The 26,419-nt window shown below is 36.3% G+C and overlaps 1 protein-coding gene across 4 annotated transcripts in view; it reads left to right on the top strand.

Annotated features, from left to right (window-relative positions):
• Positions 1–26,419, top strand: part of LOC150100618 (uncharacterized) — a 127,047-nt gene that overhangs the window by 33,126 nt on the left and 67,502 nt on the right. The window contains exon 2 of one of the 4 annotated variants that reach the window (XM_090401174.1): positions 22,365–22,525. The exons of 1 other annotated variant lie outside the window; for it this stretch is intronic. The gene's annotated coding sequence lies outside the window, so the exon portion shown is untranslated. Of the gene's footprint in view, positions 1–22,364; positions 22,526–24,381; positions 24,572–24,615; positions 24,755–26,419 lie in introns of those variants that run through there. 2 more of the 4 variants (XM_090401173.1, XM_090401176.1) reach the window with 2 other exon arrangements.

Below are 26,419 nucleotides of genomic sequence, written 5' to 3' on the forward strand. Positions count from 1 at the left end.
AAATAAAATATGCTTGTCAATTAGATTACTGAAGAGTTTGTGTTATTGCAAGATGTGATTTACCTTGGCTGTCTGAATAAGCATTGGTGGAAAAGACTCATGCTAAGAGGTCTCTCTTATCTTTGAGTGATGTTCTCATGGTACCATCAGGATGTGAGAGGTAGAAGCAGGAAAGAGCAGAAGAAGTCACTCTCAGAAGCCTTGGTGAGGGGCCAGAAGGCTTGACTGCAGTAGAGCAGAAAGCAAACTTATTAAGGTTTGATCTTACAAAGTTTGCTTTGCATTTAATAATTTTTTTACACTTGTTTTGGGCTATAGTGTAAGCTGAATGAGAAGCTGGAGTTTTTAACTTGAGCCATGAACATACTGTATTTTTATTACGGACTGCAGGGGTGCATTTTTAGAGAACTAGGACTTGGTCGGAGGCTGGGATTTACAGTGGAGTGGATAACGAAGGTTCTCATTCCAGTAAGGATTACTTCAGGTATTAGTTCAGAGAAGGAGAATGAAAACATTAATCTGACCATGGAAAAAAGCATAGAAATCCTGAGGTCATTTCAGTTTGCACTATTGTAGTGCCATAGGATGTGAGGTTGAGATTAGCTAGGAAGAGAGTTATCTGTAGAAAAGAAGATGCCAATAAGATTATGGTCCGAGTTGCCAAGAAAAGAGCAGGCATCTGTAGTGTATTTGGAAGGAGAGCTGGTTAAGAAAAGGTTCAGAGTATATGATGAGGATTGTTTGATAGGTTAACTATTTGTGTTAGAACATGATTGATAACAAATGATTCAGTTTCCCTTCTGGTCGATCTGTGAAGCAACTGAAGGGGAGCCAGTTTATCTTATAAACATTAAAGCCTTTTAGGAAGATAATTTCATAGTTTGGGTAATTAGACTGTATGACATTAACGTTTAGAGATAAGTAGTCCAAAAATGGCAGCATGGTTGTCTCAATTCGGAGAGGAATGAAAGCTGTAAGTTGAGGTAAGGAAATCTTTAGTAGGAATATATTAAAAAGGAGGGTTTGATGATAGCATTAGGCAAGAATGTCTGATTTGACAAAAGTATGGAGGAAGCTATTTGGGGTTTGGTCAGGAATAGCAGTAATCTGAGTGATGGGATGTATTATTAATTTTTGTATTGATGCCATAGGTGTTGGGTATACAGTATATTAGTGGATGAAATTTTGGTGTTATGTTATTGTTCCTGGAAATACTTTGTTGCATTTTTTTATTTTTATATCTGCAATGATCCTATCATTTGTATGGTTATTTTTTATGGTAGATTTGGTACAGAAAACTCAGCTTTACCATTAGGTTTGATTCCATGTATTAGTGTCCAGCCTGTAGAAACTGCTTTACTTTCAAATGCAGGAGGTACTGGTTCCCTAATTCTTTAGTAACAGCATTTTGAACATATTCACAAGGCCCTCACCCATAATGTGAGAAGCAAGGGGGAAGACAGAAATTTGAGACCCTACATTGCAGATGAACATAGCAGTGGCCACTTCATGCCTCCACAGGACTGTTGTATTTCATTAGGCAATGACAAAGCATCTACCACATTGAGGTCTAGTTAGCATTTCCTCTATTTAGGCAAGATATTCATATAAGCAGCAATACTTAATTTTCCAAAATTCTATTTGTAGAAATAGAGTGTACTATGGAAAGTGAGGTTGACTTCACTGGGCATGGCTGTATCATTAGATTCCTGATATCTATCCTCAAGGAGTATTCAGAATACTATGACAGCATTACTTGTAGTTTACATTACTACAAGAGCTCCTATCAACAGTTTTCTTCCAGATTAATCATTTATTTGTCAGTTCTTCGGTATTATCAGAACTTGCATTTTGATCTTCAAAGACACTGCTAATTGAATCTATTTAATTGCCAGCAATATGAATTCCACCACTCTTGATTCGTAGCATATACAGCCATGACCATCCATCACCATTTGGAAACATTTGGAGAAACCTGCATGACTACTCAATGTTTCTAAGGCATTTGATTTGGTCTGTCATAGAGGCCTACTTATTACAAGCTTCCATTTTACATGAATGGCATTCCTACCATCCACTACATTTGGGTTGGCGGTTTTCTTTGGTTGTTAAATGTGTGTTATGGTGGATGGCTTTGTCTTCTGATTTCCCTCCCATGCAGAGTACTTCATGGCCCCATAATTTCCACCCATGTTCTTCCTCTTATATTTAATTAAGCTTTTGTCACATCCTCAAATCCTGTCCACTGTTTTAATGATGAGAATACTCCATTCTTCTTTTTCATTTGACATTATCATTCTGAAATCTTAGTATCAAATGAAATGACTGTTTCTGCTGAAACATTCCACTTTCATGATCTTCCATAACTAGTGTCTTAACAAACAGTGGTCCATTTGCTGTTTTTCAGTGGGATGAGAATAGCCACATTACTTCGGTACTAAAATAAAACAGCCTTGTCTTAGTTTTCACAGGCAAGATTTCATTTGGCTTCTCGTTAAGTTTGGGTAATACTCCAGTCTTCAGACAAGAAAGACAAGATTTCTCTTCTTGGTCTGATTCACACATCTAGTCTAATTATTCTGGCTAATTGATAACTTCTCTCTCTCTCTCTCTTTCATAGAGTCATTTAATTATTCACTCACATATTATTCTGTTTCTTCGTGATTCCTTTTCTGTAAGTATTTTACCAGCACGGTTCTACTTTGATGGTGTTCATTTCCATTATTCCTCCTCCTTCCTCTAAGCCTGAGAGGACCTCCCAGTGATGGTACTAGCCCTTTATATTTTCCCTCTTTTTCTTTACTTTTCTTCCCATATTCTTTGCTCTACTTCTCCTGAGTCTTTTCGCTCTCCTTATTTCCAGACCACCATCACTGGGATCCAACAACCTACTACCCTGTTTGCCATGCAGTGCAATCCATGGACAGCTGGAAAGGGATATCCTGATAGTCTTGCACTACTTCAGCAAGATGGGCAGCCTGAATGGCCCATCCAGGATCAATCAGCTATTGGGTTTGCCTGCAAGGGTCAATCGTATTGCAGTAAGTCTCTCACTCCATGGTTCAGGGTCGGGATCCAAGGCTTGCTGTGATGCTGGTATAGCATCCAGGAAAGCAGTGGTGTTTAACTTCTGAATGCAATCATTGCTTGCTTATCAGTGGCATCTGAGTGGCTCCGTGGTGGGTGGGGAGCTCTGATGGCAATCATCCTCAAATATTTTAGGGATCCTAACAAAGTCCCAGCCAAGTACTCATATCATAGATTTAGTGTTTGGTAAGAGAAGTAAGAAAGATATATGATACTGGTATAAATGTATCAGTGTTTTTGATCATTCATCCAACATGGTGAAAAGCCAATGTTGGATGGATAATCCAACATTGGCTTTTAAAACTGTTAAGAAATTACGTTCTGATGATATCCTTGTGGAATATCATCAGAACGTAATAATAAGCGGAATACCAATCACAGTAACACCTCACAAAATACTCAATTCTTGTAGAGGAGTGATATCAGAATGGTTTTCTGTCGTGGCTCTACCACTTATACCCCATGTGGTAGTAAAGCGCATGATAACAAATCTTGCTCTGCAAAAAAAGCTAAATGTGTCAACTGTCAGGAGATCATCCAGCTTACTCTTGTGCATGTCAGAAGTGGAAAGATGAAAAAGAAATACAAAAAATTAAAACAGAACAAAACATATTATATCAGGATGCAAAAGAAGCTAGCCACCATCACACCTGCTCTGAGATCCTCGTATGCTGAGAAGGTAATGATTAAGAAAATGCCAACAGCAACTCCAACTTGTATGTCTCTTCCACCATCTGATAATTTCATTATGTCATACCTGAACTTTATGATTGTGAGTGCATCTATGTTGAGTGTGTCAATCGCGTGACCTCCAGTCTTACTCCAGAAATGATTCCACTCGATGAAAACCCACTTGTCAAAAAATTATGGCAAAGATATCAATTAAAGATAAACCACCAAAGACCTCCACAGAAAAATGGATACTTCGGTATCTACAAGTAAATTAAGCTTGTCTGCCGTCTCTAACACATTGAATATTTTACCAGAGGAAAAGATGGACACTGGCTGTCAATACTTCCGACAAATGATTCATAAATATAAACCTGACAAAGGTAAGCCCACAACCTCCTGAAAACCAGACCAGTCTATAAAGCCAAAACAATAGGAAAATTTTTACAATGGAACTGTCATGGGTTTCTCCAGAATATCAATGATGTCAAGATTGTGTTGCAGAAACACAAACCTTTCTGTTTCTCTCTACAGGAAACATACTTAAGACCCAATCAGGACCCTACCTTAAGGAATTTCACTGTTCTATGCAAGGACTGAACTGGAGGTAGTCCTGCTCATGGAGGAGCTATCCTAGTGGGCAGTCATACCCCTTTCGATCAAGTCCAACTTAATACTGCTCTGGAAGCAGTAGCAATTTGCCTCTTTGTGGGATTTCTTATTACATAATGTTCGGTTTGTTTACCACCGAGAGCTGAGTTAAATCAATATTGATAATCTTATCTTCTAACTGACTGAACTAATACTTCTGATGGATGACTTTAATGATCACAGTACTCTATGGGGTAGTGCCAACACTGATAGACAAGGTCAGATCATTGAAAAAAATTCTTGACAGTATTGATCTCTTCCTTTTGAATAACAGACTCAACACTTTCTTCCATATGCCTACCCATTCATGTTCTGTGATCGGTCTTACAATCTGTTTCCCTTCCATTCTTCCACTACTCACGTGGATCGTCAAAGAGAACACACATTGGAAGCAATCACTTTCCTGTTCTTTGCACAATGTCTTCACGGGAACCATGTTGCCGTGACATGGCCACCGCAGCACAATTGGAAGAATAGCTGAAAATTGTGCCCTTCAATTGGAAAAGACCTTGATTTGATTCTCGTCATGATGAGGGGAATCCTTATATGGGCTTTTTCAATTGAAGGTGAGTTAGCCGATCTCATACGGTGGTAGCAGGGTTTTTTCTCCCAGAAACTCGGGTTTTTCATCCCGTGTACAGACAAATTGGCCTTCAGAACACACGCAATTTACAGACAAAAAATACTGTTGTTGGAGATGATGGGCGATAGATACCGTTGATGGTAGTAATGACATAGTTGGAGAATTAAGTAGTAGTAGTAGTAGTAGTAGAGAGGATGAAATGTATTTAGCAAAGTAGGGTAGAGTGCCCTCCCATGATGAGTCCTTTGACTCCCTGGAGGTGTCACATAATAATAATAATGTTCCACTATACAGATGCCCATATGGAAAATGGACTAGGCTAAATGGAACACATATTCTCATCTTGCAAAATTTAATGCTGATACCATTAGGCAAACACCTGTCAATAAAGCAGTAAAGTATATAATAGACTGCATTGTCTAGGCAGCAGCAACCCCATTCCAAGAACATCATCTCGATTTCCACTCTATTCAAAGCCTTTGCGGAACCCAGAATGCCATACAGCCAATCAAGATCAACAAGAGCATGGAATATATTTTGTAGATACCCCACCACATCAGACTTAATAGGTTTTAATTGTACTTGTGCCAAAGTATGTTATGTGAGATGTCAGAGTCAAAAACAATGATGGATCCAATTTGCCTCATCAATTAATCAAATGACCAGTGCAAAAATTGTATGGAATAAAATCAGGAAATTGAAAGGTAGATATAGAACACACCGTTTGTCTACCCTAGACCATAATGGAAGTGTTATTGCTGATCCCAAAGCTAATGCAGTTACTCTGGGAGAAAATTTTGCCAGTATCTCATCAACAGTTTCATATCCTCCTGAATTTTTAATACTGAAAGAACAGTAAGATAAACAAAGGCTAAATTTTTCTATCAGTGGGCTTGAGCCATACAATCAAGCCATTTGTTAAGGAGGAACTAAAAAGAGTTTTTTTTTACTGTCTCACTCTAGTGAGACATGATAAAACATCTACCATCATCATCTTAATATACAATAGAATACTTGCAGAGGAAGGGTTTCTGGATTCTTGGCATAAGTCTGTTGGCACTGCTATCCCAAAACCAGGAAAGGATCTAGCATAAGAAAATAATTATCGACCTATTCCTCTGACCAAGCAGCTGTCTTTGTAAGATATTAGAGAAAATTATTAATGCCAAACTTCTCTGGTATTTAGAAAGGAATGAACTTCTCTTGGTACACAGTGTGGCTTCCGTAGACATCATTCAACTTTAAACCATTTGGTTCATCTAGAAACTTGTATAAGAGATGCATTTCTGAAGCAAGATCATCCTGGTTTCAGTTTCTTTGATATGGGAAAAGCTTATGACACAGCCTTGAGATATGGCATATTAAAAGACTGCTGTAACATAGGTCTCAGTGGATACCTTCCTGTATTTATTAAAAAAATTTCTCCAGGTGAACTTTCCAAGTCAGAGTGGGAAGTACACTATCTTGGCCATATCATCAAGAACAGGGTGTTCCCCAAGGCTCTGTCTTAAGTGTGACCTTTTTGCTATCAAAGTTAACTCAATCACTGAACAGCTTCCTCTCACTGTAGACAATGCTCTATATGTTGATGACATCACAATTTACTTTCACTCTCATAACATGAGGGTAATTGAAAAACAATTTCAGCAAACAGTTGATCATGTTTGTCTATGGGCTCTTAGTAATGAGTTCAGGTTTTCAACAGAAAAAAGTATCTATGTACACTTCTGTTGAAAATGCACTCTTCACCTTGATCCTGAATTAACAATGGGATGAACTGTTATTCCAGTACCTGCAGAAGCCAAATTCTTAGTACTCATCTTTGACAGAAAACTTGCATTCCTTGCACACATTCGTCAACTAAGAGAAAAACGCAAGAGAGCATTGAATCTCTTCGCACTCTATCCTCTACTGAATGGGGTGCTGATTGATCATCATTGCTTTGTCTTTATCGTGTGGTTATACTTACAAAGCTGGATTATTGGTCTCAAGTCTATGGTTCTGCAAGGCAGAATAACCTGTGATGGTGTTGGATCCATCCATCATCAGGGTGTATGGATAGCTACTGGAGCCTTTTGCACATCACCCACTCCAGGTCTTTATGTTGAAGCAAATGAACTGGCTCTATCACTTAGATGGAAACAGTTATCTCTTAATTATGGCATATGTCCTAAAGACAGGGGCGCACCGGCCATATGTGCAATGTGTGCGATGCACACAGGCACAAGGATAGTAAAGGTGCCAAAGAGGAGGAAATACTTAAAAAAAAAAAAAAAACGTTTTTTTAAAGTGATTTTTTTATTGGAGGGGTGGGGAGGGATAGGTGAGCCAACTAAAGTTTTGCACAAAGGCGCCAGACACTACTGGTGTGGCTGGGTATAGGGGCACCAACTAAAGGTTTGCACACAGGTGCCGGACACTACTGGTGCACCCCTGCTTAAAGATAAAGTCTCTTCCAGATCATTCCACATGGACTAGTCTCTTTTCTCTGCTTGGGGAAGCTCCATATCACACAACACATCAACTGCCATAAGTCCTTTTGGTATGCATGCTAAAGAGACTGTGCAAGCTGTTGGCATGAATGTTGACACCTTGCCTACACCAAACATAACAGCATCCCTCCATGGCAGGTTTGCACTCCATTGCATTCTGCAATCTCACTTTGTTAACTACGTCATCTGTCTATCTGCAATTGTTTAATGCACACAGATTAGCCCACTCTGATATCTTGCCCATCTAAACTTTGCGACTCAAGAATATAAGATAACTGACAAGAAATGAGATAAGATGAGAAGAAACACTGATAACTGTGATTTCTGACATTGCTATCTCTAACCAGATCCCACCTGGTTGTATTAATTATACAGCAGAGGTGCATGCCATTCAGCTTGCACACTTGTGCATCTAAAAGAAAAATTAAATCCAAATTACCAAAAGTGTGTAATTTATACTGACTCATTGAGCACTTTACAGGCTATCTCCTCTCCTATGTATAATCCACATCCAGAGCTGCATGCAGTGTTACACCCGTTGAATAGAATGAAAGCCCTTAATTTTTATGTTCAGTTGTGCTGGATTCCCAGCCACATTAGAATTAAGGTAAACGAGACTGCAGATGCAGCTGGCTTCTAGATCAGCTCATACTTTCTACTATTTCACAGTACCATATACAGACTACATGCAGCTTATAAGATCAAAGCTAATTGCTCAATGGCAGTCATCATGGCAGCAAACATTAACAAACAAATTATGTGACATTAAGCCTGAAATTAAGCATTGACATTCTAGTCAATGTAGAAAGATAAGAGATGAAGTTGTTCTTGCTAGGCTTTGCATAGTTAACAGTCATCTTACACATTACTGAAGGCTGATGACCGTCCTATTTCTGAAAAATGCAATATGTGTCTTACTATTTGTCATATTCTGTGTATTGCCAGCACTTCACACGAGAGAGAGGAATGAAATTTTTACCTATCTAGCCTAGCCATATATGCTCAGGCAGATGTTATCAGACTCAAACAGATTGTTTTTTTTAACCTTCTACAAAGAATTTGTACAAACACATTAGACTGTAATTTTGTTTATACTGCATTGCTTAACTTAATTTTTGTACGTACCTATTATTTACTAATTGCTCTTTGACTGTTTATGTACTACTGTAACCTTTGCTGTAATTTTATTTATATGTAGATACCGCATTGTTTAACTTCATTTTTGTACTTGCATATTATTTACTACTTTATTTTTGACTATTTATGTACTGATATAGCCTTTGACCCTGTGTATTGTTGTAACCTTGGTGTAATTTTATTTATATGTAGATGCTGCCTTACTAAACTTAATTTTTGTGTTTGCATTGTTTACTATTTTCTCTTTAACCTATTTATGTACTACTGTAACCTTTACAGTAATTTTATTTATATGTAGATACTGAATTCCTTGCATGTGACACTTGATGTTTTTGTACATGCATATTGTTGACTGGTTTGTCTTTGACTGTTCATGTACTGCAGTAACTTTTGATGACTTGTGTATTGCTGTAATCTTTGCAGTAATTTTGTTTATATGTTGATACCGCATTGTGAAACTTAATTTTTGTGCATGCATATTATTTACTAATTTCTATATGACTATTTATGTGCTGCTGTAGCCTTTGCTGTAATTTTATTTATATGTATATACTGGATTGCTTGGCTTGGTTTTTGTATATGCATATTGCTTACTAGTTTGTCTTTGACTGTTTATGTATTGCTGTAGCTTTTTATTTTCTACATTGCTGTAACCTTTGCTGCTCTTGCATCAATAAACCATAAACTAACCAAGCCCTTGTGTAGATGAGACTGTTTTTCATTTCTTTGATACTGTATATACTGTATCAAAGTTAAGAAGACTCAGTTTAAACAACAGTGTCAAAGATACTATCAGTTCCTTTTCACATTTCTTTAATATGCGATTGTATCTATCCAGTTCCATTTACAACAAAATTTTGTGATGTCTTCTGCTGATCCACGTTAATTTTTGTATTTGTTCTATCTCTACCATCATGTATTAAATCGTTTTCACTCCATATTTCTTCAGTTGCAATCCCTCCCTCTCCTAAATTTGCATTTACTAGTTATTCTTCCTTTTTGTTGCAACATAATGAAAGAACTCACTAGAATTTTCTTTAGCCTGCTTATCCTTTATTATAATTCAGTTTTCTCTTTCTTACTATACTCATCTTTTTTAGCCTGTACTGCCTGTAAATTGCTTTCACCTTATCTTTTTCCTCCATGTTAGCTTTTTTTTTATGTAACCTATTTAACTTTTACTTGATTTCTTCTTCCATTCTTGGATATGTTGAATATGCATAAATAATGAAAATAAGCAGTGACAGGTGTTATTGTGAATGGGGAAAGTATAAGCAGTATTAATAGCCAGCAGTTGCATAGGAAGAGTAAGGCATAGGAATAAATGTGACATGCAGTAATGAAGAGGCGAATGGAATTTGAAAAGCAAATGGCATAACATGAAAGTGCTATCTTAAGAAGTTTTTGAGCTAAGCTGTAAAAGGATGGGTGAATGACCATGACTCATTTCTTGAGATGGTGCTTGGATGACAAAATTAGATAATACAGTAGAAATGTTTGTATAATGAAATGTACAATCTTTAGCGGGAAGAGTAGAGTATGTAGATGAATGTGAAGTATTTCAAATTGTATGTTAATAAGGCTGGTGAGACTGGATAGGATATTTGCCATGTGCCATTTGAGATAATGTGTGAATGAAGTAATAGCATTCTTGAGGTGGTTGTTTTGTGAGAGTTTTGCAATAGGGAAAGCTACTGAAGATTGAAAGGACAAGAAAGGTAATGCCATGGCATAATAAGTGATCCAAAATGGGTATCAAAAAAAGGGGTGCTTAAGGGTCAAAGCTATATAACTGAGAGGAGACCTCCACATAGCCTTTAAAGGAATGCGGAGAACTGACCAGGGCTTTTGACCTAATGTCCAATCCTCACCTTCTCGTGGTGCACTCTGTTAGGTATCTACCCGGATACTGAATGAACGAGGATGGGCTGGCAATTTGGGATTTAGCTGACCAAATTGTATTCTTATTGGCTTAAACCAAAATACAAAATGATGGTACAACATGACAAAATTTCATGCCGACTGGGCGTCGCCCAGTTAAACAAAGCCACCGTTGTTTTCACCAGGGAGAAAGGGCCAACAGTGAAAAGTCAGCTACTGGAACAAATTTGAAAATACACCCCAACTCAACATCACCGGAGTTAAAGATCAGTACTATCAACATAAGAAGCTTGAATGGCAAAGAAATGGCGCTAGCTGAGGAATTAGATAAGTATCAGATCGACATAATAGGGATGACTGAAACAAAAAAGACAAAACTGGCAAGATCTTTCTGAGCAATAAATACAAAATGTTATATTCAGGCAATAACAATCAAGGAAAAGAAGGAGTAGCCATAGTATTCAACACTAATAAATCTATGATCCCACAGAAGGTTCTACTAAGGTAGAAGTGGAGGAATTTTTTGAGGCTTTAGAGAAAGCAACTGACACAATGAAGAAGGAAAAGTTGGTCCTTGTAGGGGATCTAAATAGCAGAGTAGGAAATGATATACAAAAATATTTTGGGAAAATTTGGAGAAAAGAGCAAAGCTAATAATAATGACAAATACTTGATGGATCTCTGCTCAGGACATGAACTGGTTATTACTAACGCAATGTTTCAACATAAAAATGTGCACAGATTCACATGGAGAGAAGAGGCAAGGAATAAGAAAAGTCTGATTGACTATGTTATTGTTGATAGTGATGTTTTCCAACTGGTGCAGGACACCAGAGTGTACAGAGGATTTGAAATTGGAAGTGATCATCATTTAGTCTTGAGCAGGATAAAATTGAATTTCATATTGAAAAGAAAAACATGTAAGAAAGTTTTAAAGCCAATAAAAGTTGAGCAGCTCTCAGGTGTGAACTGTAGACTAAAATACACAAAGATTATTGAAAAAAAAAATGAAGAAAAAACTGAATCTTGGAGATTCAGTAGCAAGCCTTGAAGAAAACACTGATTGAGTCAGCCACAGAGGCATGTGGTGAGGTTGTCTGCAAGGATAGAAAAATCAGAACTCCATGGTGGACATAGGAAGTTAAAGAGGCAGTGAAGGAAAAGAAGGAAGCATATTAAAAGTTCCTGACAAATAAGTCAGCTTGTGCTCTTAGAGAATACAGAGACAAATGTAAAAAAGCTAAACAAAAGTCATGGGAGGACTTTGGCAAGAACATAGAAAATAAATATCAAGAAGGTAGTAAGATATTCTGGAGGTTGTTGAAGAAGCTAAGAAATGGAGGAAAGTGTGCTGTAAAAGGAGTTAGAGATGATAAAGGTGGCATGAAAATGGGAGAAAAATATATCTTTGAAGTATGGAATAATTACTTCGAAAAATTGTTAAATGAAACAAGCAATGATTGCACAGTGGTAAAAAACACTTAACAGGCATACAGTCAGGAATACATATCCATGCTTGAAATGTGGAAAGGCAGCAGGAGTAGATGATATTCGACCAGAAATGCTGAAGTATGGTGGTATAAAAGTCTTATAGTGGCTGCACTGCATAGTTGAGAAAGGCTATACAACGAATTCCTATGATTGGAGTAGAGCTCTAATAGTACCCATATATAAAAAGGGAAATAAAACTGAATGTGAGAATTACAGAGGTATTTCCCTGCTGAGTGTTCCTGGCAAGATTTATGCAAGTATACTTGAGAAATGCTTGAGAAGAATTGTGGAAGGAAAGCTTGGTGAAGAACAAGCTGGATTCAGGCCAAATAGAAGCTGTCAGGATCAGATCTTCACTTTACGACAAATAGTTGAGAAAACATGGGAATATAACAAAGATCTGTATTTAAGTTTTGTCGATCTGGAAAATTCATATGACAAGGTGCCAAGAGAGAAGCTATTCAATGCGCTAGAGTTATATGGTGTCAATGGGACATTATATCAAGCAATACTTAGTCTTTATTTGAGTTGTAAGTCAGCAGTTAGAATTGAAGGAAGTACAGGAAAGTGGTTTAATGTTAAATCTGGCATGAGACAAGGATGTACATTATCCCCTCTGTTATTCATTATCTACATGGATCACATTATGAAGAAAAGTGGTATTAAATCATATCAAAATTGGAGATGTTAATGTCAACTCTTTGCTTTATGCGGACGATGTTATACTTCTAAATAAATTCGCTACAAGTTTGCGAGATTTCCTGACTAAATTGAATAACTGTTGTAATAGATATGGTATGAAGGTCAGCAATAAAAAGACAAAGACAATGAAAATAGGCAGAATCGTTGAAAATGTCAACTGTGTTGTGAATGGAGAACCTGTGGAACAAGTAAAACATTTCAGCTACTTAGGCATGATTTTTAGTGAAGATGATAAATTAAATATGGAAATAGACAACAGAATCAAAAAAGCTGGTATGGTAGGAAGTCAATTGAATAAATTCATATGGAATAAGAGAGAAATTAGTCAAAACACTAAATTAGCTGTATACAAGACAGTGTTCAAACCAGTTTTAACTTATGGATCCTAGAGCTGGGTCAGAAGTAAAACACTTGACCAAAGACTAGAGACCGCAGACATGAGAGTCCTGAGAAAGATTAGAGGCATGAACAGATGGCATCAATGGCAATATCATATTAAAAACGAGGATATTAGGAAAGAACTTGACATTGTCAGCATCCAGGAATGCATTAGGAAAGGTAATCTCAGGTGGTATGGACCCTTAAATAGAATGGGTGAGGAAAGACTAGCAAAACAAGTGTTCTCTGTCAGGTTGGCAGGAAAATGACTCAGAGGAAGACCAAAATATAGGTGGATTATTACTGTACAAAGTGCCTTAGACGATAGAAATGTAAGATCTGATAATGTTGGAGTCTTGACAAGTAACAGACTGATTTGGAGGAAAATTGTAGATAGGAAGTTAGTAATGATGTAAATTTTTCATGTAGTACTATCATATCCTGTACATCTCTTGAGGGTACGTGGCAGGAATTTGATGAATATGAGTATAAACTGGATTGGTGAAAGAAGGAATCTCTATGGAGGGCAATGTTAGTTTGTTAAACATGATAGATAGAATGTATAGATATATGTTAGAAACATATAAGTTATTAAGAGGAATTTATTGGCTTTTATAGATAAAAGTAAGATTTTGCAGCTTGTGGCTGGCTGGCACAGGTAGAATTTAGGTTATCTCTAGAAACTGGCTGATGTTTTTTTGGCTAGGATGCATGTGAAATTCAGATTCTCTTCATGCTAAGTGTGTGGACTCACCTGACTTTAGATGCTGTGAGTGCATCTTTGGTTAATGTTTTCAAGAAAAAATATAATAGGTATTTGTATGAATGACTGAAATGTCTCCCTCTTCAATGAGACCTTGGACTCTCTGGAGGAGGGAGTCCAAGGCTATGCATTATAATAATAATAATAATAATAACAACAACAACAAAGGACTAATAAAAAAATAATAATTTGATGCAGTCTTGTTTCTGCATTAAATTATCATGTTTAATAGAGTAGCCACAACTGCATTCACAGGAAATGAATATACATTCATTTCTCATGAATTTCAAAATTCTTTTGACAGAATAATGCATAAAAAGAAAAATTTTAAAGAAATGGATAATAGATTTTTTCTTGCACACGAAGGTAGTTGGCTGATATCTATCAGAGTTGTTGTTGTATATGGAGGACGGAATCTCAAGTAAGTAGGAGTAAAGTTTCAAAGAGAGAGATTTGTTGTTTACATACAAAGTTGGGGAGAGTAGTAGTAGAGAATTTTCATGTGGTGTCACTTGAAGAGGATTATAGTAGGCTGTTTTCATGAGCAAATGAGATGGAGGCATTACTTTATTATAAGCATTATTTTGCTCTCTTCTCTGGATGATGGATGGATTTTACTCAAATTTGGTATTTGAATGTTGGAAGTTCCACTTGGTTAGACTACAAATTATATATTTAGTTTAATCCTTTATCCAAGTGTAAGCAAACAAAGTTTGAGCCTGAAGTGTCTCAGGACTGGGGCAACTCGTGGCAAAGGTGGAGTAAGTTCTCATCACTTTCCTTAGTATCCATTGCCACGAGTTGCTCCAGTCCTGAAGACACTTCAGGCACAAATTTTGTTTGCTTACACTTGGATAAAGGATTAAACTAAATATATAGTTTATAGTCTAACCAAATGGGAGAAACTTCCAACATCTTTCTCTAATCCAGAATAATTTAATAATAAGGTATGACACCTTTTGGCAACTGGCATATGGAAATATGACTTCTGCATTGCTTCAACCTTGGTATCAGCTCTGGGTCTGGTCCCACTGAAGAGACCTCAATAAATGTCGAAACCAGTCTGGGTAGTGACCCTTCCCTTAATACATAGCATTATACATGTCTGCAAGGAAAGTGATGAGAACTTAGTCCACCTTTGCCACAAGTTGCCCCAGTCCTGAAGACACTTCAGGCGCAAACTTTGTTTGCTGACACTTGGATAAAGGATTAAACTAAATATATAATTTATAGTCTAACCAAGTGGGAAAAACTTCCAACATATTTCTCTAATCCAGAGTAATTTAATAATAAGGTGTGATACCTTTTGGCAACTGGCATATGGAAATATGAGTTCTGCATTGCTTCAACCCTGGTATCAGCTCTGGGTCTGACTCCTACTGAAGAGACCTCAATAAAGGTCGAAACCGAAAATGGTAGTGAAAAAAATATTTATGCATTGTAACTCACCATGTCTGCACTGTTAGCAGAGTGGTTATGCGCTTCGCAACCATATGCCTGGGAAAGGAGTGTCCTGCGTTCGATTCCCGTCACTGACATGAGGAGCTTAGGATTTTTCTCAGATATAGCCAAGTTAGCCGGTCTTGGGCATGGACTGCAGGGTTTTTCTCCTCAGTTTATTGGGATTTTTCCTCCTGCAAGCAGGCAAACCAGCCCCCGTGAACACACGCTTCTACAGACATAGGATACCTCCAGGAATAAGGAGTAACCAACCTATTCTGTAGGATTCAGTTCCGAATGCCTACAAGGTAAAAAGTGTAGGTCTACACATAGCATAAATCAGGAAGTCACCATAGAATTCAGCTGAGCAGGGGAAGCAGCAGAAGGATGTTAACTTGCGGACAAAATGTTTACCATATTTATTCGAATATAACTTGCCCTCACGTATAACTCGCACCTTGATTTTACTTTATGAAAAAAGACATTAAAAAGTTTTGCATATACCTTGCACATGAAAAATGTTTAAACATGTTCACGTCGAGGCGATAGTAACTTACTCCCTGCAGTTAACAACATGCCCTCCCCAACAGCCATTATACTGCAGATGCCAGAAAAACAAGTAGTTTTATTGTATCCTTGAATATGTTACAGAGGTTTTTGTAGTCTGTGTAATATATTTCTCAACAAGTAGTGCAATTAGAGACATCTGGAATAAAAACAGCGCTAACTAATGAATCACATGCCCCCTCTCACAGAAACTATGCTGTATAGACTCAAGCAAAACTATATGTTCCACTGTAAACACAGTATCTAACTAAAAACTATTGTCCAATATTTCAATTACATGAAATAACTGTTTATTTTATTGCATTTGAAATTCTCGATGTCATTATGACAGATCACAAAGGCTGACTTCAAATAAAATTCTACCATGAATTGAAACATGCCATATAATGAGTGTGTGAGTTCACCTGCCAGTTCAAATGCAAACAAGCAGCAATAAAATTCCACCAAGGGCTGAAACTTTGTGTGAGTTGAGCCCGCTGGTAATGAGAAGTTCTGTCGGAATGATAAACGACACCCCTTCGTGAATAAAACTAAGAAATATATAGTGAATGTTGTTATGACAATTTCAGATGTTATGGAATTCGGTTGAAGAGAATTAGCATTTCAACTCAACAATTGTCGGACCTTTGTCTTTGGGTCGCACGATCTTTTCTTAATAGTGTCATCTAGAACATTCTTGATACCGCACCAATTATATGCACGTCTTCATAGCTGCTCTCTCATGTAAAACAAAATGTAACTTGTACGTATTGTAACAATTAAAAAAAAAGGTCAAATAATTTATAAGCATATAAAAGGATATCACCTGTAAATCGTTGACATGCCAGCCAAATTCTCAGACGCCACCTCTGGCATGCGTGCCATAGGTTCGCCATCTAGGGTTTTGGGAAGAGGGGTTAACAGCAGCAGCAGTATGCCAACCTAGAGCATCCCAGACATGTTTAATAGGATTAAGATGAGGAGATCTGGCTGGCCAGTCCATATGTATAATAGTCTCTTGAAAATTTTGGTTCATGAGCTTTGCTCAATGAGGATGAGCATTATCATTGTATAAGATAAATGTCCTCCCTAGTGCATATGCATACAGAAGAACATAGCCATCCAAGACCTTGTCTCTGTAGATCAGCAGTCATGGTTTCACTAGGAAGTATATACACAGGTCAATGCATCCACCTAATGAGATGCCTCCCCAAATCATTACACTGTCTCCACCATAAGTGTTCCTTTCATGGATATTAGAGGGATGATAATGGTTCATCCCTCTAATAAAGAGGGATGATATAGAGAGATAATGGTTCTCTCCAGATCAGAGCACACCTGATATTGAATTATAGATATAGTAGTTTCTAGAGGCTTATACACTGTGTCCAAAACCTAAGGAAGAACAGTATTTCTGAAGCTTACACAAATTCAGACAAATCAGCTTGTGACAGTTTGTATAACTTACAATTTCTAGTAGAAAGCAGGTACGCATTCAAATTTTCGAATCAGGTACAAAGCGATTACATTGTAGCACTCAATAAAATAAAAGGCTGTGCTAAGTGAATTTTGAAGGAAGCTCTTTTCGTGAAGGAATAAAGTTGCAAACTTGGATGTCTTGTAATGTCTCAAAGACATCGCTAGATGATTTCATGTGGGGAAGAATTATTGGAAAGCTTGAAGAAGGTTGCAGAATTGCTGATATTGCCAGAGAGTTTGGCATCTCACTTAACATTGTATCCAGGCTCTGGGCAGTGTTTCATCCAATTCAGTGCATTCCAGACATTTGCTAAGGGTCGCCCTCACTCTTCCATTGAGCATGGACAAATTTTTGGTTATAACAGCAAAATGTAATTGATGCCCTACAGCTTGTAAATCGGCTCCATTCAAGCATGCACACGTGGATATCTCGACAAACTGTGGCAAGACATCTGCAGCAAGTAGGCCTATATGCCTGAAGACCTGTAGTCTAGGTCCCTTTATCCACACTCATCATAGAGCACGTTTCAGTGGTGGTGTAGATACAACACCAAGTCACCAATGGGCTAATGTACTCTTTACAGATGAGAGTCATTTTAATCATTCCTCTGATTCTAGATGACACTTGATCTGACATGAAAGTGGTACTGCTTGCCATCGTGTGAATGTTCCTAAAAGAGATAGAAAAGGCAGTCATGGTATGGGGAAGCATTATGCTTATGGACACACTGATCTACAAGTGTTGGAAAAGAGACTATGGCTGGTAAATGATATTGCAACAAAGTTCTTCATTGTCTTGTTTGGGGTCATGGTATGGGAAGGCATTATGTTTATGGATGCACTGATTTACAAGTGTGGGAAAATGGACTATGACTGGTCCATTTTCAGTTCTAATAATAGATGACATAGTCATCTATTATTGGAACCATCAAATAAGACAATGAAGAACTTCGTTGCGATATTGCAACGAAGTTCTTCATTGTCTTATTTGATGGTTCCATGGTGCTGTAGGCAAAGAAGTCATTTTTATGGATGACAGTGCCACACCACATTGTACAAGAGCAGTGGAGATACTTCTGGAGATGGAGGATATCAATCGAATCGAGTGGCCAGCCACTCTCCAAATCTCAACCCCCATAGAATATGTTTGGGACAAATAGGGAGATGCATTGCTGCTTGAAATTCCCCTCCAGAAAACAAACCAGACCTTATGCTTGCTCTGAAGAAGTGGGCCAGTTTGCCTCAAGAATTCCTTAATCACGTGGTGCTAAGCATGGTACAATATTGTGAGAGTCTGCATTGCAGTTTGGGGTGGATGTATTCTATACTGAATGTCTGTCTGAAATGCCATAGTAACACCTGTAAGTTGCCATCATATTTTCTTGGACAATGTGAGCAGTGTGGTATGGCTTTGTTATCCTTCTGAAACACACTTGTGTCATCTGGGAAGACAGACATGAAGGGTTATATTATATTTCACAAATTATATTCTTGTTTTAATCCTATACTCAAGCATCAGCAACTTCATGACTAGTCTTGTATATAGAGGCTGTTGACTTCAGATCAGTTGCTTTCATATCCCATAATGCAGCAAAAACATGATGGTATGGTAAGTAGTGACCTAATGGAAATTGTACATCAAGTTGGTACCCGAGTACCTGATATCCCACTCCACTTTTCCAGTTGATCATTTCTTAAACAGTTCTCCTTTCAGACATACCATAGAGGTCACTTCCCCTCTCAAGGAACTCAGCTCACTGTCATGTTGCAAGTTTCCCTCATAGAATGCTCTCTCTGCAGCCACTGCCAACTTTGTATCCTTTGGCACTACCAAGGCACCAAATGGATTGACTTCCAGAACTTCTACTTTTCCTTTCCATGGTCAGATTACTGTTGCCATTCTTTCTGATCCAAACACCTCAGAACAAGTCACAAAAATTTATCTTCACTGGTAGGGATGGCCTTCATTCCATCCAGAATTCTTACCCACTTTCTGCCATGGTTTAATAAAAGGCGTACCAAAGCTTGAAAAAAATTGAGTATAAATCAAATGACTTGTAACAAGATCCCCAGCTTCACTCAGCCTACTCTGAAGCATGGAATAAATGCAAAACAGCTGTCAGCAAATCGAAATATACTTCGTAAAAGTGAATAGCAGAAATTTGCTTCCTGTCCAAATGGAAGTTGTGCCTTCTGATCCATTGCAAAGGCCCTCAAATGCAATTTCTCCTCGCCTGCACTTCCATCTCTGTCTATCTCTTTCTTATCTTGATGGCACCTTACCAAATACATATCTCTAACTCAAAAGCTTAAAATAGGAAATTCGAAGTACAGAATTAATGAATTACTACTAGGAAAGAAAAAGAACATAGACATTTTAAAAATAGATTCATGGAGTGAAAGAAGAAAAACAGCAAAGAAATTAGAACTAATAAAACAACTAAAATTTCTCTTCACTCTAGCAGTAATACTAGAAAAAATAAACAGAAGCTAAAGGAAACAAAAGATATAGAAGATTATATTAGATAATAGATTAGGTCACCATATCAGGGCTTTGAGTGATATAGCCATTTATTATTTGATGGCATCTGTTATTTGATAAAAAATGAAAAAATGAAATACAAAAATACACTTTTGCAAACAATTGAATTATAATGGTTAAATTTTGGTTCGCTTAAGGGTCAAAGCCAATTAACTGGCAGGAGACCTCCATGTTGCCTTTGAGGAATGCAGAGAACTGACTCGGGCTTTTGACCTAATCTCCAATCCTCACCTTCATGTGGTGTGCCCTGTTAGTAGATATCTACTAGGTACTGAACAAACAAGGATGGGCTGACAGTTTGGGACTTAGAATGACCAAATTGTACTTTCTATTAGCTTAAACCACAAATGCATATGATATGACAGTACGACATGATGAGATCTCATGCCAGTTAAACAAGGTTCCTGTTGTTTTCATCAGGGAACCAGGGCTAATAGTGAAAAGTCAGCTAGTAGAACAAGTTTCAACTCAACATCTAGAGGAAGAAGCAGAATAACCCCAACATCAGCAGAACTGAAGACAGGAACCATCCATATAAGGAGTATTAATGGAAAGGAAATCAAACTTGCATCAGAATTGAAAAAGTACCATGTGAACATAATTGGCATTGCTGAGACAAAGAAGAAAAAAACAGGTTAAAAAAACTAAATAACAAGTATAGGATGTTATTTTCTGGCAACAGAAAAGGAATAGTGATAGCATTTAGCACCAAACATGAAAGTGAACTTCTTGATTAGAAGCTAGTTTCAAGTAGAGTTATGTGAGCAAACTTAAAAATGGGGACATGAACAATGAAACTAATTTGTGCTTATGGGCCCACAGAAGGCTCTTCCAAGGAAGAAATGGAGAAATTTTTTGATTCATTAAACCAGGCAGCTGACATAGAGGAAATGGAACAAGTGGTTCTTGTTGAAGATTTGAATAACAGAGTAGGAAATGAATCCCACCAAACATATAGGAACATTTTGGGAAAATTTGGAGAAAAGGGCAAAGCTAATAATAATGGTACGTAAACTGTGGACTCAGCTATACAAACATTATTGAAGAAAAAAATGAAACAAATTGAAAACAAGAACTAAACCTTGGAGTGTCATTGGCAAACTCTGAAGAAGACATTGATAGATTCAGTTAGGGAGGTATGTGGTGAAGTTGTCTGCAAGTGCAAGGATAGAAAAATAAGAGCACCATGGTGGACACAAAAAGTTAAAGAAGCAGTCCTGGAAAAGAAGAAAGCATACCAAAAGTTCCTATCATATAAGTCGGCAGAGGCCTTAAAAAGAATACAGAGAAAAATGTGAGAGAACTAAACTATGTGTAAAAGTATCTAAACAAAATCATCATCATTATTATTATTATCATCATCATCACCATTATTCAGGCCTCATGGAGTCAAAAGACTCATTGTGGGAAGTCCTTCCCAGGAAACACAAAGTCTATCATACTACTCCTTGAACTAATTGACCGTTCTTGCTTTCACCACTCTATCAGGCAATGCATTCCATGGTTCAACCACCCTCCATGCAAAAAAACCACTCCTCACCCTCTTACTCACATAGTACTTTTTAAATCAGCTAATCTTTCCTAATTTTATTTTGCCTCAATATATATAGTTTTATTTATTTTTTTTAAGTAATTTATTTTATTTCATTTTTTTTTCAATAAGTTAGGAAATTTACTGACCTTTTCTTACATTAGCTACTGTATTTAGGTGGTGCTTTTCAGAATTGTCTGTTAAAGTTCACTTGCCATTTTGTGTTCTTATACTGATGATGCCTATGATACTTAGGCAAAAAATTCTATGCTTAATAAAGTATTTTATGAGGTTTTCCTCTCATATTATAATTATTTTAAAAAAGGTCGAAACCAGTCTGGGTAGCGACCCTTCCCTTACTGAATGCATTACATTATGAGTGTATGAAAGGATGTGGGCTTTGCATTATGGGATACTAAGGCAGTTGATGTAAATTCATCAGTCTCTATATACAAGTAGCCTAGTTGTGAAGATACTTCATGCACAAACTTTGTTTGCTTACACCCAGGTAAAGGATTAAATAGGAATATAATTTCTTTGCAAGTTTAATTTAATTTGTAACCAAGTGAGGGGGAAAAAAACTTTCTACACATTTCTTCTTCTTACCCTCTTGTCCACACATGGTACTAATATGTTGTAAGACTTGCCATGACCTTTCTGTGGGTCACATGCTTAAGTTAGCAGTTAGTTAAAAAAAAAAAAAAAAAAAAAGAAGGGATTGAAGTGAGAATAATACAGTGGCAGTTCGATGCTAATGATTTCTTGTCCTTCTTTAGTGGAGTGATCTCTAGAGCAGAAACCTTCAGAACAAGGAGACATGCTATCAGGGGATTTTTTGGTATTAATTTTTTAAAATATTATTTTATTTATTTTTTAACATATGTTCTACTCATGAAAGATTGTGAAACCTATAATACATTAGTATATGTATTTGGGAGAGTTAGTTAGTCTGGAAACTTTGCTATAGAGACTAAACATGGAACTTTTTTCAGGCCATTTTTTGGTTTTCATTGAGAAAGTGGTGGTCTCACACCAGACAGTGAAATTCACCTGCTACCTAAAGATATTTACAAACCTTCATGCCCATGGTCGAATGTGAACTACAGTCTGTTGGTTAAAGAGCAGATATGCTGTCCACAAGCAAACAAGGCTGGTATGTGAACTAATTCCTTTTATCTTAATTGGGTGAATAATCAAGTCAAAGTCAAATCCTATAATATAGTATTTGCTTACTAAAAGTAGCACTGTTCACAGTATTTTCTTAATCATATTCAATTGCTTTGATATTGAATTTTTTTGAAATTATTTGGCTGATTATTAGAGAAATAAGCTGTAGAGGTTGCTAGTTATTCAATGATAAGTTTAAAGGAAGTTTAGTTCACTACTAGGAGATAAAAAAGCATTATTGGTAGAAAGGGAGATGAACATAGACCCTACCCTACATTTTTGCTTACTATTTAGAAGATACAATTAATGTTTGTGTATATAGTCAAAAGTTCCTGTTGCTTATTCCATTCGGCCCAAGCATTTTAATGCTCATGCTGAAATGAGATAATTTTATTCATACTTTTTTTTAGTCATAAGTTTTTACTTTTGTAAAAGATTTATTTTTGTACTGTGTTTTTATGTGTATGCTTAAGTTTAGCATACATATATAAACAAGGTTTTTAAATACGAAAGTTATTGTTATTTTATAATTTTAAAATATTTTGACCTTTCACATTTCCTCCCTCCTTATAGAATTATAAGCTTTGTTGGTGTAATTTGGCTAACTTCATTCTTACTTCATTTGTGCTGATGTCTTATGGAAATGAGGCTTTAATCATCATAAGATACTTAGCTGCCATTCTTACAAAAAAAAAAAAAAAAGAAGTAGTAGTAAAATTGTATTGTAAAGAAATTAAATTATAAGTTTCGATTTATACATATCATTCTGATTCATATTATCATAAACTAAGTTAAGTCATTAGTAAATTCACTGTAGAATTGTAAGCAGATGCAGCTATGTTTCAGAAAGTTCGTTTATTTATTTATTTACCTTCCTTGTGTTATTTATTATCATTTATATTCTATAAGGATGTATTTCATATCGCTCAGCAGCCAAATAATGACTGTTCTCTTTGGCCCTTTGCAGAATATATATACACCCATCACCTAATTCTATATCAGAACCACCTACGTGTATGACCCATTTATTTGTGTCAGGCGCATACCTCTCCTCTGTCATAGGCGCTGATACTAACCAGCATCATTACTTTCTCAGTGATTCTCTCAAACATTAATTTGCATATAAAATATAACTATAAATTTTATTCGGATTTTTTTTTAATTTGTCAGTACGGCGCTTTCAAAATTTTTATTCAGTGTGTGTTAATTCAGGATATCTAATTTCTTGCTGTAAGTCACATCTAAAAGGTTTTTCAGTTTGTGATAATTGTGAATATTATATTGTATATAAATCAAATGCGCGTACAGAATTTTCAAACATTTTTGCCCAATAGAATGTATCGATGTTCAACTATTAACATGATTGCATTTGCGCATGCGTTATATTTCATTTTATTTACTTTTGGCAACTTGCCAAAAAAATAGGGGGTGGGGTGGGGGAAGTGGTAATAATTATTATTATTTATGTGCGTATTTTTTTTTTTTTTTTATTAAACAAACATTCACGAAACAGAATTCGTGCATGGTATATATCAGATTTAGTTATTGGTTTCAAGTTAAAATATTCACTGAGGACGACATTTTTTTTTTATTATTATTATTTTTTTGTTACTTAATATTTGTCTTCTTAGTTTAACAGACCTATAAATTTTTTATATGCAGCAATCTTGATTTATATTCCATCTAATGACAAGTGCCTGAACTGACAGCATAGCTGATACAAACAGGTTTTTCGAAATTATTACTCCATTGACCCAAAAGTAAAGCGTAATCTGAAACATCAGTAAAATGTGCGCTGCCAACCTTGTAATCGAAATGGACTAGGCTTGCGTAGCTTGCATTGTAGGAAGTTAATGGCGAAGTGATGTGCTGTAGCCGATGTTTGAGACTACCCGATCCCTTTTGTTGTAATGGGTTGACCCTTTTCCTTGTCACAGCATTGTTATTCTGTAGTGGTTAGTGTACTAGTTAAATGGAATTAAAGATGACAGTTGCTGTTTTGTAAGCTTCGGTGAATGGACACATTGGAAGAGTAAGTGGTCCACATACGAACTTCCAACGCTATAAATACTAAGTGCTAACCAAAGATGCCTTGTTATGGTAGGAAATTATCGAGGGGGAAAAAGAGAAAAAAAAACGAACAGGCGTTTAGCTTGCGGTTCATACTGTAAAGTGGGAACCACTATTTAATATAGCTAACAGAAATTATTTGTTTGTAAGTAGTATTGTTCAGTTTAATGACAAATTTATCATTCGGATTATACTAGACTCCTGAGTTCGGAAATTGTGATCGTATCTAAGAGCATGTGGCATTGACAAGAAACAAAATTATATATATATATATATATGTGTGTGTGTGTGCGACTTACAGAATGATCTTTGCAGATGTTCTTATAAAGATTTGCCTTGTTAATATCGCTGTTAATTCTGACATGAGTCGAGTTTAATTATTTATCTTTATATACGTATATTCAGGAACGATTTTTCTTGATTACACAAGTTATACAGTTTGTAAATAATTCATTTATCCATCTTCATTAAAACAATTACGATGCTTGAGAGGTTTTCTCGCGTTTCACGTAACACAATAATTATAAGGTTACAACTTTAAATTATTAAAATTAAGAGTTTAAAATAACGCATAATGAAATCAGTTCACTTTGATCAAGTCATGATCCAGTTTCGCTCACCATCATAAAACAGCATGCGTTTTCTTACTTGTATATATATTGATAATCGACTTTTGATACTAAATAATAATATTTCCCAACAGTTCATTAAAAACATACATTATACAGTACAATCTGTCATTATGATTAGATATTTTCCGTGGAACATTTTTGTCATTTGTAATTCACTATTCTGTAATGTTGTTCCTAACTAAAATTGGATCACCACCACGCAGTTTTTTTCGAACACAGTAAAAGTATAAATCTCTTATTTTGCCTACGCCCCAACAATAATTTAGTTTCATTGTGACACATTGCATTGGTGTGTTTTCAGTATCTACTGAAGTATTTCAGTTTTCTTTCAGTTTCTACAGTTTGCTCTATTTAAAAATTTTCCCTTTTGAAAACTACAAGTTGAAAATAAACTTAAAGAAGAAACAACTAAGTTTTTTCATTTGGTGAATTGGTGTATTCTCTTTTTTATTTTGGAATACTTTTGCATTTGTTGGCCTGTCTCACCAAGCTTGTGCATCTCATATGGTATAAATCTCATGCCAGCAAAGGTCATGATCCAGTTTTGCTCACGATCATAAAACAGCATGCATTTTCTTACTTGTACTTTGACAACCACAAGTTGAAAATAAACTTCAAAAGGCTCTACCCCTCTGCTACTAATGGCTCATGAAAAAAGTTAAGCAAGTTTGAGTGCGGTTAGTAGTTGGAATGATCAATCGTTCGATGCTGTTGGCACGCTCTCCCTCGATGAGTCTTTGGACTCCCTGGAGGTGTCGCATAATAATAATAATAATAATAATTTAAATTGTACCATTGCAGTTGACTATAGGATTACTTGTGGGGTTTTCAGCAATAGTGCAAACCACCAATTCACAATTGATTACTTAGCAATTTTAGTCCGTGCACTTGGAAAATGTTTTGATTAATAACATTATACATAAGGAGCATTGTGTTAAGATATAAAGGAATGAATATCAGTACTTCATCCCGATATTCACCAGTTAATTAATTAATTTTATTTTTTTGTCATGAAAGTGCTCTGGTCATGATGAGAGAAAAAATTATTATCCTAGACATAAATATCACATATAAGTTCACTTTAATGTTAAAATGCATTTCACATAGTTAAATTTATTAGTTAAAATAGAAGCTAAACATCAGTAGTAATCTAATAATATTATTGTGGTAAACTATAT

This window comes from Typopeltis vanoorti, chromosome 12 (genome assembly GCF_054136105.1).
Source record: "Typopeltis vanoorti isolate ZY-2024b chromosome 12, IOZ_Tvanoo_1.0, whole genome shotgun sequence".
Classification (NCBI taxonomy): domain Eukaryota; kingdom Metazoa; phylum Arthropoda; class Arachnida; order Uropygi; family Thelyphonidae; genus Typopeltis; species Typopeltis vanoorti.